Here is a 13,705-nt window from a genome sequence, read left to right on the forward strand (position 1 = left end):
CTAGGGTTGTTCGCATGCACCAATTTATCGTTACATTACACTGCTAATATTTAGTTCAATTTAGTACTTTCGTGTTCTACTAGCGTGATTTTCTAAAACAGTGTTTATTACATTATTTAGTTTGTCATAGGAAAACCCAATACCTTAACATAAATATTGAAGCACTTACTGATAGCTCAAAGTTACTTGTGCAGCGTTTTCGTATCCTTCTCGAATCCGAAAATCCTCTCTATTTAAAGGACTTCGTGCTCACTTCTTTTTACACGAAAATATTTACAAATTCCGCCAAAAATCTAAAAAAAAATTCAAGCAAAGTCAAACAACCTTGAAATCAGCTTTTCAACTCTTTTTTATTTGTAACAAAATTCTTACAACAAAATAAGACATTTTTATTTTAAAAACAGAAAAAAAATTAGTCATACTATAATGGACAATATAATTCTCTGCATAGATGACATGGTCAATAGCGCCATTTATCTCTCCATCAATCCATCCGTCCATAATCGAGCTGAACGAATGTTTGATTCAGGTGGTGTGGCGCATATAAAATGCATTTGCAGCGTGTCAAAAAGTGGTCGATTGTTCATAATTATTATAATTGCTTAATTGTTGGTTAACAACAATAACAATACGAGTACAACAATCATAACACAGCAACAATAAACATGGTAACAGCAACAATGTTTTATGAGAAAAGCAAATACTAAAACAATAGTTGGTTGCTTTGTTCGGTCAGTAAGTCATTCATTCTGTTCAGCTGTCCGGCAGCCAGTCAGTCATTCACTCATAAAAATAGCAAAATTATTTGGAAAAATAAATTCATTTAAAGACCGGCCACCGAGGTGTAAGCCTGGCAACAATCAACTGCAATCTACATGGACTGGGCGTTTTTTTCATCTTTTGTGGCTGGCTAACATAATACGACTAAGAAATGTTATAAAGCGCGTAATTTTTACGATTTCTTTTCGGTTTCGCTGTCAAATTCTGTTCCGCACTTACAAAAAGACGTTTGGGTTTTTTCTTCAGGAAAAATAAACATAGCTAATTACAAAGCTGACAAGTGTGCTTGGTAGCTTTCTGTATGACTGGCTTCTTTTATTACATGTTCTTAGTAAGTTGACACAATGGAATACTCACGGAAACCAACCAAAAAATTGGAATCACCAAAATCGAAAATTCTGCTTAGTCGCGCAACCATTGAGCCAAAAATGAGTTTCATCGCTGAATTTTCTTAATAACAATAAATTTTTTTATAATAAAATGCAATAATTTACAATCGTTATTCGTTTATAAAGCCATTCATTGTTAAATTATAGACCAATCTAAAACTGTTTGACAGTGAAACATAACACGTGTTTGAGCTGTTTAAACCAGTATTGACATGAGGAAAATGGCTAAAACCACCCTTTATAATGGCTGTACCAAAAATTGGAATGAATTTACCTATTTGTTAAACAAAAAATTCTTGAAATAATCCCAAGTTCTCGACAAAATCCCGAAGGTTAAAATTAAATGCTGCGAAGTATATCTCAAAATATTGGGGTCCCTTTGTATTTGGCCGAGGCTATATAAATACTTTAATCAATATAATAACCCTTAACCAAATACTACTACTATCAAATCCACTGAACTTGCTATATTGTAGCAAATTCGAAAAAGTGCCTAGAAAATAAAACATCTTTTTTTTAGATCAAAGTTATCAAAATTAGTGATATTTCAAATGGTAAGGCAAGTATAATTAATGTTTTAGAGACTCAATATGAAATTTGATTCAAAATATTTCTTTGACACTTTCTCAAAATTTTAAGTATTAAAGAAGATTCTGGCTTGAAGAAAAAATTTTTTATATTAAGATATAGTCAGTAAGAAAGTTAACTATAAGATACCCTACACTACCATGGTAGATGGAAATTATTGGGAATGTATGTGAAGTAGACCATACTATGAACTTTTTTATTTATTAATTTCAATTTTATTTATTTATTTTTTTTTTTTTTGAATAAGTATTTTGGCCTTAGAACAGCTATATATGGAAACAAAGAGAACTAATATATGGGAGGTATATCGAGCTCTGAATCTATTTCCACCATATTTGACGGAGACATTTGTACCTTACCTACCAAATAGGATCATATTAAACAAGTAACAACTAAAAAAGAAGCTGCCCGAATGTTGCTCTGCTTCATTTTGGCCCATTCCCGACAAAGTGCTTGCTTGAGGTGACCGACACTTTGGTATTTTTTAGTGCCAACCTTGCTTTCCAAAATACTCCAAACACAATAGTCCAACGGATTGGCATCCTGAGATTTTGGTGGCCATTGTGCGCTAGAAATGAAGCGAAACTTATTTTGTAAACATTCTTGGGTGGCGCTTGCTGAGTGCGATGCTGCTGAGTCCTGTTGGAATGTCCAAAATCTGCGACCAAAATATTTGCGTGCCCAAGGTTTTAGTACACCCTCCAGTATATTTTCGCGATAATATTCGCCATTTATTCTGATGCCACGGTCGATTAATATGAGCGGAGAGCGACCATCGTCTGGCGACCATGGCGCTTGAGTTATGGTGGCTAACCGACGGTTCACATTTTCTGCTGACCTCTTTGACAAGTAAACGCGATAATTTTGTTTGTTTACAAATTTCTGGACAACCAATGTTTTCTCATCGGAGAAAACCAAATTCAGCAGTTCACCACTTTCGGCCAAGCGAAGCAACTCTTTAGTTTAAGTCTATTTTCTTTCTGTTGCGGTATACGTTCTTACACTTTTTGGAATTTCAATGACTTTACCCCGAGGTCATTTTTCAATATTTTCCGAATGGAATATTATGTTCAGCTCACGAACCATTTTTCGGCCTCTGCAACACAGGTTCCGATCAAGTCGCTTCTTAACTTTTCGAACCGTTTCTGCTGATGTTGCTGTTTTCTTCCATCCACTTCCGCAAAAGATTTATTCACATTTAAATGCTGGAGTGCTCTAACGATAGGCACTTGTGGTTTTTTAGCCAAATATAAAGAAATCACACTATCACGCTTGAATTCCATCATGAATAACTTTTTTCACAAAAATGCTTTTGAACGCTTGTAAACAATATAATGAGCTGTAACGGAAATAATTTTAATAGCTGTCGGACGAGCGACTTAGAAATGACAGCAGTCTGAAATTGGTTGCAGTTTTTTCATCTCACCCTGTAATTAATTAAAAAAATTAATCAAAAATTTATTTAAGTAACCCCATATGTAATCGAAAACCAGTAAAGAAAGCCCTAAAGTCGGGCGGGGCCGATTTTATGATACACCACTTTGCTAATTTAGTTGAGCTCAATATAACAACTAAAAATTTTTATGGGAGAATTTAATCATACACCCTATGATTATAATTATAATTTAAAATTCAACGGACTAAATATGCCGAAGCATTTGTATCTTTTAAATTCGGACTTGTATTGCCAATTTGGTGCAAAATTAATTTGAAGTCAGATAAAAATATTTATGGGAGCTATATCCAAATCAGAACCGATCTCGATAAAATTTGACAAAGATATTTCTGAGCTGTATTTGATATATTTCCCCAAATATTGTTGTAACAGAGTGCATATTACGTCTGCGGAGGACTAAAGTAACAAATCGGATGAACAATATATATGGGAGCTATAGCTATATCTGAACCTATTTCGATCAAATTCAGGCCTAATTCGGTTGTATGTGCAAAATTCCATACTATTCGGGCTGATATTATACGTTTGGTGGACAAAAAAAGCAAATCGGACGAAGATATATATGGGAGCTATATCTAAATGTTTACCGATTATCTCCAATTTCAATAGGGTTCGTCCTTGGGCCAAACAAATGAAAATTTTACCTCAATCGGATAATAAATGCGACCTGCATTTTGTTCACAAGAATACATTGACAGATGGACGGACGGACAGACGGACTGACATGCATAAATTAACTCAGAAAGTGATTCTATGCAGATCATCAAAAGGAACTATGGGTCTATCTCGTTTCCTTTTGCCTGTTACAAACAAATGCACAAAGACATAATACCATGACCACCTTGTTGTGTAGGGTATAAAAATGCTGAAAGGCTTTTAGAACGTGCCTGAATCAAAGAAACCCCGGGACCTTGGTCCGCTGAAAATGTTAACCTACAATTTGTCGACCAACCCAAGGGTTAAGCGAAAAGTACTATGCCGTATCAGATCTCTATCCGCCGAGGTTGCACCACCACAGTTTTCGATAGGAAAAATTGTTAATGACATCCGCCGAAACGCTATGTCATCCAAAGCGTTGCGCCCAGACGGACTCTAATTGGTAATGGTGAAGAAACTGGATTCACTAGAAGTTGATTACCTGTCAACAATTCTCAACATGTCATTAACCACCCACATCATCCCCGAAGCCTGAAAAATGAGCCGGCTGATCCCGCTACTGAAGCCAGTCAAGGATGTTGGTAAATGCGAATTTTTTGTCTCCAATATCACGCGGGGAATATAAAAGTGACTTTCTATAGCCACACTCTTTACCACATGGTCTACGGAGGAGAGAACAGAGAAGATGGCGGGAATACATCTGGACAAAATGAAAAGTAGGAACATGGTTCTCAAGGCGCTAACAGTCAGCACTTGAGGTGCGAACAAGGAAACCTTGTTGACAACTTATAACGCAATAGGTCGGCCTGTGGTCAGTTGTGTGGACCCAGTGCGGTCTTCGAAGTGGAAGAATATCTAGGTCTAAAAGAGGCTGTCCTAAGAACTGCGACAGGGTACCTCCTCATGATACTAGTGAACCATCTACATAAGGTCATTCCCGTACGTCAGTTGCAGTGCCTTTTTGGATGTTATCGAGAGAGTCATCCAAACCATCACATGGTGGATAAAACTCCCCCACCCAGGCGTGTCACTAAGCTCATACTTGACCTAGATAGGGAGGTTCAACGTTATATGAGAGAGCTTCTAGATCAAGAAGCCAATCAGTCAGGTTTGAGCGGCATTCATACAGATGCCATCAACAATTACAGAATTAATGCCATCCTCGGAATCCACCCCCTCCACACAATACGTTGCACCTCTTTAATTGCCCTGCCCAACTTACCCCACTCATCTCACCTGCATTGAGTTGGAGAAATTATTGTAGTTTGACGACAATTCGATTAGTAATGCATGATATTAGAACATATCAACACAAAGCCTCAACATAGTTTTACAACTAAACGAGAATTGCATCGAACAAAAACCAAATGATCCCGCCATCCACAAGCCAGAATTAATAACTTCCTATGGCCAGAGTCAGAGATACACTCTAATCAGAGACAAACAATTTCACAGATCACAGGTTGCCACAGCAACAGCAACTGCAACTGCAACACACAATACACATTCATCACGTGCCACATTGATGATTGTTTGGAAAATTGTGTGTTATTTATGTCGACTCGGCGTTTTGTGTCGATTGCTGGTAAGTTCTTTCGAACAATGCTGTAATTCAAACATAAAAAGTCAATAATTAACCATGTCTTATTTGCAGGAAAATGCAAAGCAAAAAACAAGAACAACAACGACAGCAACAACAACGAACAAGCTGATCTACCATTATTTGCCACACTTTTGTCTTGTTAGGTCTCGGGCGTATGCACACACGCACGCACACACACACACATACAACCGCGTCAAGGTGGAGATTTTGGATCATTGTGACGAAAACTAAAACTAGCAGCGACTGACTGACTACCAGCTTGATTAACGAGTTTACTTTTCTAGTGGCAACATGCAGCAGCAGCCACAATATCCAGCGAATTTCTGCCGCCCCATAGAAATCTCAAGTGTATGCAGATTTTTTCGTTTTTGCAGTTTCTGAACATATAGACTTTATTTAATTAAGCTTCAAATATTTAATTTCCTGTTTATTAAACGAAATAAGCCATGAATTGTAGTTGCCATTTTTTTGTCGTTTCTTTTTCCAGCGGAGCGTCAAAAAATAATCGTTAATTGCTTTCAAAGTGAGTTTCATGAAAATTGAAATGTGCAGCGCAAAAAAAAAGAAACAGTTTCATATTTTAAAATGATTGACACTTATGGTTAACCGGGCCAAAAGGAAACATTAACTGCACAAATATACACATGTTAGTCTCTGTAGTGTATAGCAGGTTAGGTAGGATGCATAAAATGATATTTCGAGCAAAAAATTATTTTTTGTTGGGGGTGGTATGAAAATTTTTTCCAGAAAAAAGTGGGATACAGGCAAAATCGATGTCTAACGTTACCGAAAATTCGACGTAGCCTACTCAAATATTCTACTTCCCCACTAATGTTTTGTACGTCCGTATAACCAAAATACGACAGGCTCATATCTTAAAATCTACCAACTAATAACAGTGTAAAAATCGATAATTTTTAAAATTCAGCCAATTGTTATATAATCCAATTACAAACCTTAAATTTTTTTTGCAATATTTTATTTTCTACCTATTTTCAACATAAGAAGAATCCAATGCCAACTGTAAAATTTCGTACGTCCGATGTATTTGTTTAACTTTCATAAAAATACCTCTGTGGTGAAAATGTCGCTCGAGTACTTTGAATTTTAAGAGCGACCTAAATTTCCGATCGTATGACAAATATATGTTTTTATCTTATTTGACATACTTGATTCAAGACTTACATGGGTAGACAGAGAGACAGACGGACGTGATTTTAGGGAGAAACTAGGTGTCAGGTTTCAAGAAAATACACAATGCACATAATACTGTGTACCAGCAGGTGGTGTAGGGAAAAACAAAAAAAAAAACAGTAAAGAAAGTCCTAAAGTCGGGCGGGGCCAATTTTATGATACCCTACACCACTTTGCTAATTTAGTTGAGCTCCACTTAATAATTAAAAGTTTTTATGGGAGAATTCAATCATACACCCTATGATTATAATTATAATTTAAAATTCAAAGGACTAAATATGCCGAAGCATTTGTATCTTTTAAATTCGGACTTGTATTGCCAATTTGGTGCGAAATTAATTTGAAATCGGATAAAAATATATATAGGAACTATATCCAAATCTGAACCGATCTCGATAAAATTTGGCAAAGATATTTCTGAGCTGTATTTGATATATTTCCCTGAATATCGTTGTTACGGAGTGCATATTACGGCTGTGGGTAACAAATACAATAAATCGGATGAACAATATATATGGTAGATATAACTATATCTGAACCGATCTTCACCAAATTTGGCATACTACCTTCTAGCATACTACATTCGGTCGTATGTGCCAAATTCCATACCATTTGGACAAATATTAGACGTTTGGTGCACAATAAATGGTAAATCGGACGCAGTTATAAATGGGAGCTATATCCAAATCTGTACCGATCTCGATAAAATTTAGCAAAGGTATTTCTGAGCTGTATTTTATATATTTCCCCAAATATTGTTGTTACAGAGTGCATATTACGGCTGCGGAGGACAAAAATAACAAATCGGATGAACAATATATGTGGGAGCTATAGCTATATCTGAACCGATTTCCATCAAATTTGGCATACTTATTTTCAGGCCTAAATTGGTTACTTGTGCAAAATTCCATACTATTCGGGCTAATATTACACGTTTGGTGCACAATAAAAGGCAAATCGGACGAAGATATATATGGGAGCTATATCTAAATTTTTACCGATTATCTCTAATTTCAATAGGGTTCGTCCTTGGGCCAAACAAATGTTGTTTGCAAAATTTCATTTCAATCGGATAATAAATGCGACCTGCATTTTGTTCACAAGAATACATGGACAGACGGACGGACGGACAGACGGACTGACATGCATAAATCAACTCAGAAAGTGATTCTATGCAGATCATCAAAAGGAACTATGGGTCTATCTCGTTTCCTTTTGCCTGTTACAAACAAATGCACAAAGACATAATACCCTGACCACCTTGTGGTGTAGGGTATAAAAAGTTGTTCGTTTATAGGCTGTAGTATCGATTACGAACTTTATATACCAAATTTGAAACAATTCCGGGGAATGATGTAGCTAAAATCATCAAAGTACCGAATATTGGGAGGTACAGTTATATAGGGGGCTATACAAAGACGTGGACCTGCATAGGCAGCAGTATCCCTTACGAACTTCAAATACCAAATTTGATTTTTTTTGCCGCTAAAATCATCAAGATACCGAAAAATGCCGTTACATTAGGGCCATACGTAGACCTGCACCGACAATTTTCTGTAATAGGCTGTAGAATCCAATACGAATTTCAACTACCAAATTTGAAACAATTCCGGTGAATAATGTCGCTAAAACATAAAAATACCAAATATCGGGAGGTACCGTTATATGGGGGCTATACGAAGACGTAGACCTGCACAGACAATTTTCTGTAATAGGCTGTAGAATCCAATACGAACTTCAAATACTAAATTTGAAACAATTCCGGTGAATAATGTCGCTAAAATCATAAAAATACCAAATATCAGGAGGTACCGTAATATGGGGGCTATACAAAAACGTGGACCAACATGGCCCATTCTCACTTCCGAAAGTCCTGCAGACATAATATACATTTGAGTAATATTTTATCAACATACTTCATTTCGATGAGAAACTAGAATGATTTCCACAGACGGACGGACATTCCTAAATCGACATAGAATGTTATGCTGATCAAATTATGTAGATGTACTTTCTGGGGTCTGAAATGTATATTTCCAGGTGTTACAAACGGAATGATAAACTTAATATAACCTCCATACTATGGTGGAGGGTATAAAAAACAAGCAAGAAAGTTCAGTTAGTTTTGCCGACAGATGTTTACCCTCACCCAATGTTCGATTATTTTAAGATATTTTGACTTCTCGTATGAATTTCCAAACTCTTGACCCTGGAGTGAGTTTGGAAATAATGCGTCAATATTGTCCATTTTGTATCGAACCTAAATAAATATGATATAAATATTATTATATATATAAGAAAATCGAATCGAATTTATGGGAAATCATAAATTCCATATTCATCTCAGGATTCTGGATGAGAGACACATATTTAGATATACAAACTTGTAAAGAATCGCTGAGTTGTTTGAACCCTATGTGGGACAGGTATCATTATCCTTTCTCTTTCTGTGCAAAAAATATATATTTTGAAAATTTTGACCTTTTGGGGGGGACCGATATTGTCCATCTTGACACCAGACCTTGGGTTAATACAAATATTGGAATGTGTGAAATTTGGACTCTTACATCACATTTATGAGAGTTGTAATCATTCAAAATTTTGACCATTTGTGGGAGAGCTACTAGATGGAGTGGACCGACACATTTTAACACCTGACCTAGCACTGATGCAAATATTAGGATTTGCAAAGTTGGAGCAAAATCGGATTTTCCTTTCTCTTTCTGTACAAAAAATATATATTTTTTGAAAATTTCGACCTTTTGTGGGGAAGGAGTGGACCGATATTGCCCATCTCCGAACTCGATCTAAGTTTGAAAAAAATATTACAATGTACCCAGTTTTGACTAAATCGGATACTCCCTTCGAGAGTTATCGTGCGCACCAGCCAGACAGTCAGACGGACGGGCATCGCTAGATCGACTCCAAATGTTCTGACTAGTGAAGAGCTTGGCATTACTGTACTTCGACAAAAAAAAATAGAGTCACACCAGGAGACCAAAGGTAATACTCATCCAAAAATTCAGGTGAGGTCTAGCAAAAAGCAGGGAATTAATCCAGCGATATCCATCTCCAGCGGCAAGGCACCATGAAGTACCTGTATCTGTACCTACCAGCATCCGTGTCAGCCACGAAGTCTTCGTAAAATATTGTAAAAAGTCTATTTTCCGGAGTCCTTCTCTGATAACGGATAGGGAAATAGTATAAATCAAAATTAATTTTAAAGTAGTGCGAAGGTTGGAAAAGCATCACCCACAATTAACAAAGAATTATCTCGATAACGATTCTCTTATTCTCCATTTCACTAACCTCGCGAAGGAGATCAGCCCTCCTGTGTGCAATCCTTCCAATGAGGGTTCGGTGGCTGTCAACAGTATCCCGGCTGATGGAAAGACAATTCCCATTGCCATACTAATAGAGGAATCAAGCGCTGCCCACAGGAGGCTAGGACTCCAGCAAAAAATACCGAAGCCCCAAATGAAACAAATTTGTAGCATTAAGAATGGGACTAGATTGACCTACAGAACCACTTCCTTGGCTTACTTCCCCAGTCGATTTATACTTATTTGCATATCTATATTAAGAACTTCGAAATACAGATTTGGAAAAAACTGCCAAATTCAGTTATGTTTGATTCCAATGCTTATTTTGAACCCGATTCTTCAAGATATAAAAAGCCACCAATAAGAAATAATATTTCTAGCGAGGTTTTAAAATTATTTAATTTAAGTTTACAATTGATCTTCAAATGCTGAAGGAAATTAGTTATTCTGAACTGGAATCATGTTGATGTATGATCATCCTCACAGGACGGGAATATGCCTTTACTGAGGTCATAAAACCATTAGTTTCAGTCCTAACAATTAGGAACTTTTCAGTTGCTACGACAAATAATGTTTCAAAATGTTGATTCTGTTAACAACTCCTCCATTCGACGACTGCTGGCTTCTGAATTATGCCTATATTTGTCCTAGTTCCCCTATGCTAAGAGATTCCACAGGTTATCTGTAGCCACTGCGCGGTATTTAGTATCATTGTTTTGCATTTTATCGTGACATACAGCTTTACATGTAGCATACCCAAGTTTATTCTACACCGCTAAAAAAGTTGCAATTGTTCAAAATTAAATTACTATTAACACCCTAATATTCGTTGACATACCACTTAACATATAATTTAAACAATGAACAAAAAAAAAAATAAAACGCATGTTTATTTGGCCAACGCTTATAATGCAAATATGTTTTTTTTTTTTTAATTTTTGGATTTTTTGTTGCGTGTCATTATAAACTCATTTTTAATTGCTTTTAATTACTGATAAACAACAGACTAAACTTGCTTTATTGCGTGTTACGGCCTTTATGCAATATCATATAAGTATATGAATTTTTTGATAGGAATTCACAAGTGTCATAGGCGTTAAACATCTAAAAAATATAAAAAACATCGAACTTGGGCCTAATGAAAGCAATTAACATTCTATTACAAGGGTAGAACTATTGCAAAATTTTGTGAGTGTATGCTTGTGGCGAACCAGAAGCAATATTGAGTATGGGTGGTGGTAGACAGTTCTAATAAGTGCTTAATATCAGTAAAGCCAATGAGTAAATTGGTTTGAAAAGAAAATTTGTGACAAAACTCGAAGTACTACAAGGATAAATAAAGTGAGAACAAACAACATCAACCCCATAATGACATCTGGAGATTATATGTCAATAAAATTTATTAAGAAATTCATCAAAAATAGTAATGGAGGAACGTATCAAACTTTTTGAGGTGCATGAACATAGTTTTGCATTATTATTGTGATGTATTTAAATATTATTGTTCCTGATGATATCTTCCGTCAAAGGACGAAATATTGAAAATAATAAATAAAAAAAAAAAAAAAAAAACAATAAGACCTCGATCCAAATTTAATTTAACTTATATTTGAAATAATTTAAAATTATGGTCGAATTTAATAACTAAAAACCAGAAAAAGCCTGCAGAATATTAAATACATTGTATAAAGCAGGAGAATGCCAACTCAAATTTCGAACCCAGCAGTGTCGTTTGTTGTTAATTCGGACATCTTCCAGAAGTAACCTTAAATTAGTTTCTTTTTGTGATTTCTTAAAACTTCCTGAAATTCTATTTTTTATTTTTTTTAAGGAGAGGATGTATCGGTCCACTTCTCCTTTTTGCTTACCTATCAATGGTCAATAATTTGAGAGAGTCCATAACGAAGTCTACACTCGATATGTCGAAACATTTATATCAAATTCAGATTTCCTCAAAAAAGTTTACATTTTTATACCCTTCATCAACATATAATGGATGATATATTAATTATAATTCCGTCGATTTAATCATTTCCGTCTACACATCTGCTGGAATCACAATGGAGCTCGCACTGTCAAAGATAGAGTTTCAAAAGTTTTGCGCAGCATTTACATTAGGGTGTTTGGCATTGATAATAGATTCCACGATTCTATGTTTGCATGATTTCCAGATTTTCGGCATTTTTAGGGTTTCTGGCCCAATTCGTAACCGCATCAGTTGTGATTTGTCATTTCGGGTTCCTTGTGTTCCCATATAATGGAACTTCCAAATTTTAGGAATATTGAGCATAGTCGGTCTGGCCACAAATCAAGTGGATGGTATTTTAAAAAGAGTTTCTCAGCTATATCCAAAATTTATTATACCTCCCACCATACAATGGGAGGATATTAAATTTGTCATTCCGTTTGTAACACCTCAAAATATTCGTTGGAGAAAGTACACATATTCCCGATCAGAATAAGACGATTTAGCGGTGTAAGTCCAACTGTGTGTCTCTCTCTTTGTTGAAATTACTGCAGAGTCCACATTATTTAACCTAGAGCTTTAAAATTTGACACAAAGGTTTATTCGTATGGAAAATGGGCTATATTGGACCACATTTAGGTATAGCTTTTATATAACACTACGTCCAGATTTTTCGGTATTTTGTAGGTTCCTGTCATAATTTCCAACCAAATCAGCTGAAACTTTACATTTGGGGTTCGGGTAGCACTAGTCTCTCCTCGCTAAAAACTTTTCGTTTCAGGTCCACCAATTGGTATAAGCCCCCCTCCCCCTCCGATCCCTACCTATTTTCGGTATTTTCAATACAACGATAAATCTAGATTTTCGGTATTTTGAAGGTTTCTACCACAATTTTCAACCAAATTAGATGATAATGTTAGTTTTGCTATTTGCGTTATGATACGAGTTCTCGATCACCTACTCCTCATACACGTCTTGAACACCTGTGAACCGAACGCTATTCACAAGAGTTCCCGATTATAACCCGAACAGCGACATCATCTTCAATCTGAACTTGTTCATCGCAAGACTCGGATACCCGGCTTCCATTTATCAGAGTTGTCGATTGTCTTTCAATCGTCTACAACTCGAACGTCATTATCATCCTACCCGAACACCCGACGTTCGTTCATCAGAGTTACCGACTATCTTTAAATAATTAACGGACACCGAAGTCCATTCATCGCAGTTCCCAATCATCTAATAATCGTCTACAATCCGAATTAAATTATGACCATCCCCGGGCAGCCGCCATCCATTTATCACAGTTGCCGATTATCTTCCAATCGTCAACAACCCGAAGATCATCATCGTAATCCTCGGACACGCGGAGACCAATCATCAGAGTCACCGATTATCTTCAAATCGTCTGCAACCCGAACGTCATTATCACCGTTCCCTAACAGCAGATGTTCGTTAATCAGATTTCTGCATATCGTCTATAACCCGAACTTCATCCCCAAAGACTTATATATACACCTTTTTCAGATGTAATTCGAAACATTTTAATTGTAATTTGAGATTTCTCATTGAATTCGAAAATTCGAATAATTTCATTTGTATTCCAATTGTAATTTGTGTTATTTCAGTTGTAATTCGAGAATTCCAATTGTAGTTCCACTTATTTCATTCGTAATTTATATTATTCCAATTGTAATTCGAATTATTTCATTTGTAATTGGAATTTTTTCTGATTGTAATTCGAATAAC

The sequence above is a fragment of the Musca domestica genome, unplaced genomic scaffold (genome assembly GCF_030504385.1).
Source record: "Musca domestica strain aabys unplaced genomic scaffold, Musca_domestica.polishedcontigs.V.1.1 39, whole genome shotgun sequence".
NCBI lineage: Eukaryota > Metazoa > Arthropoda > Insecta > Diptera > Muscidae > Musca > Musca domestica.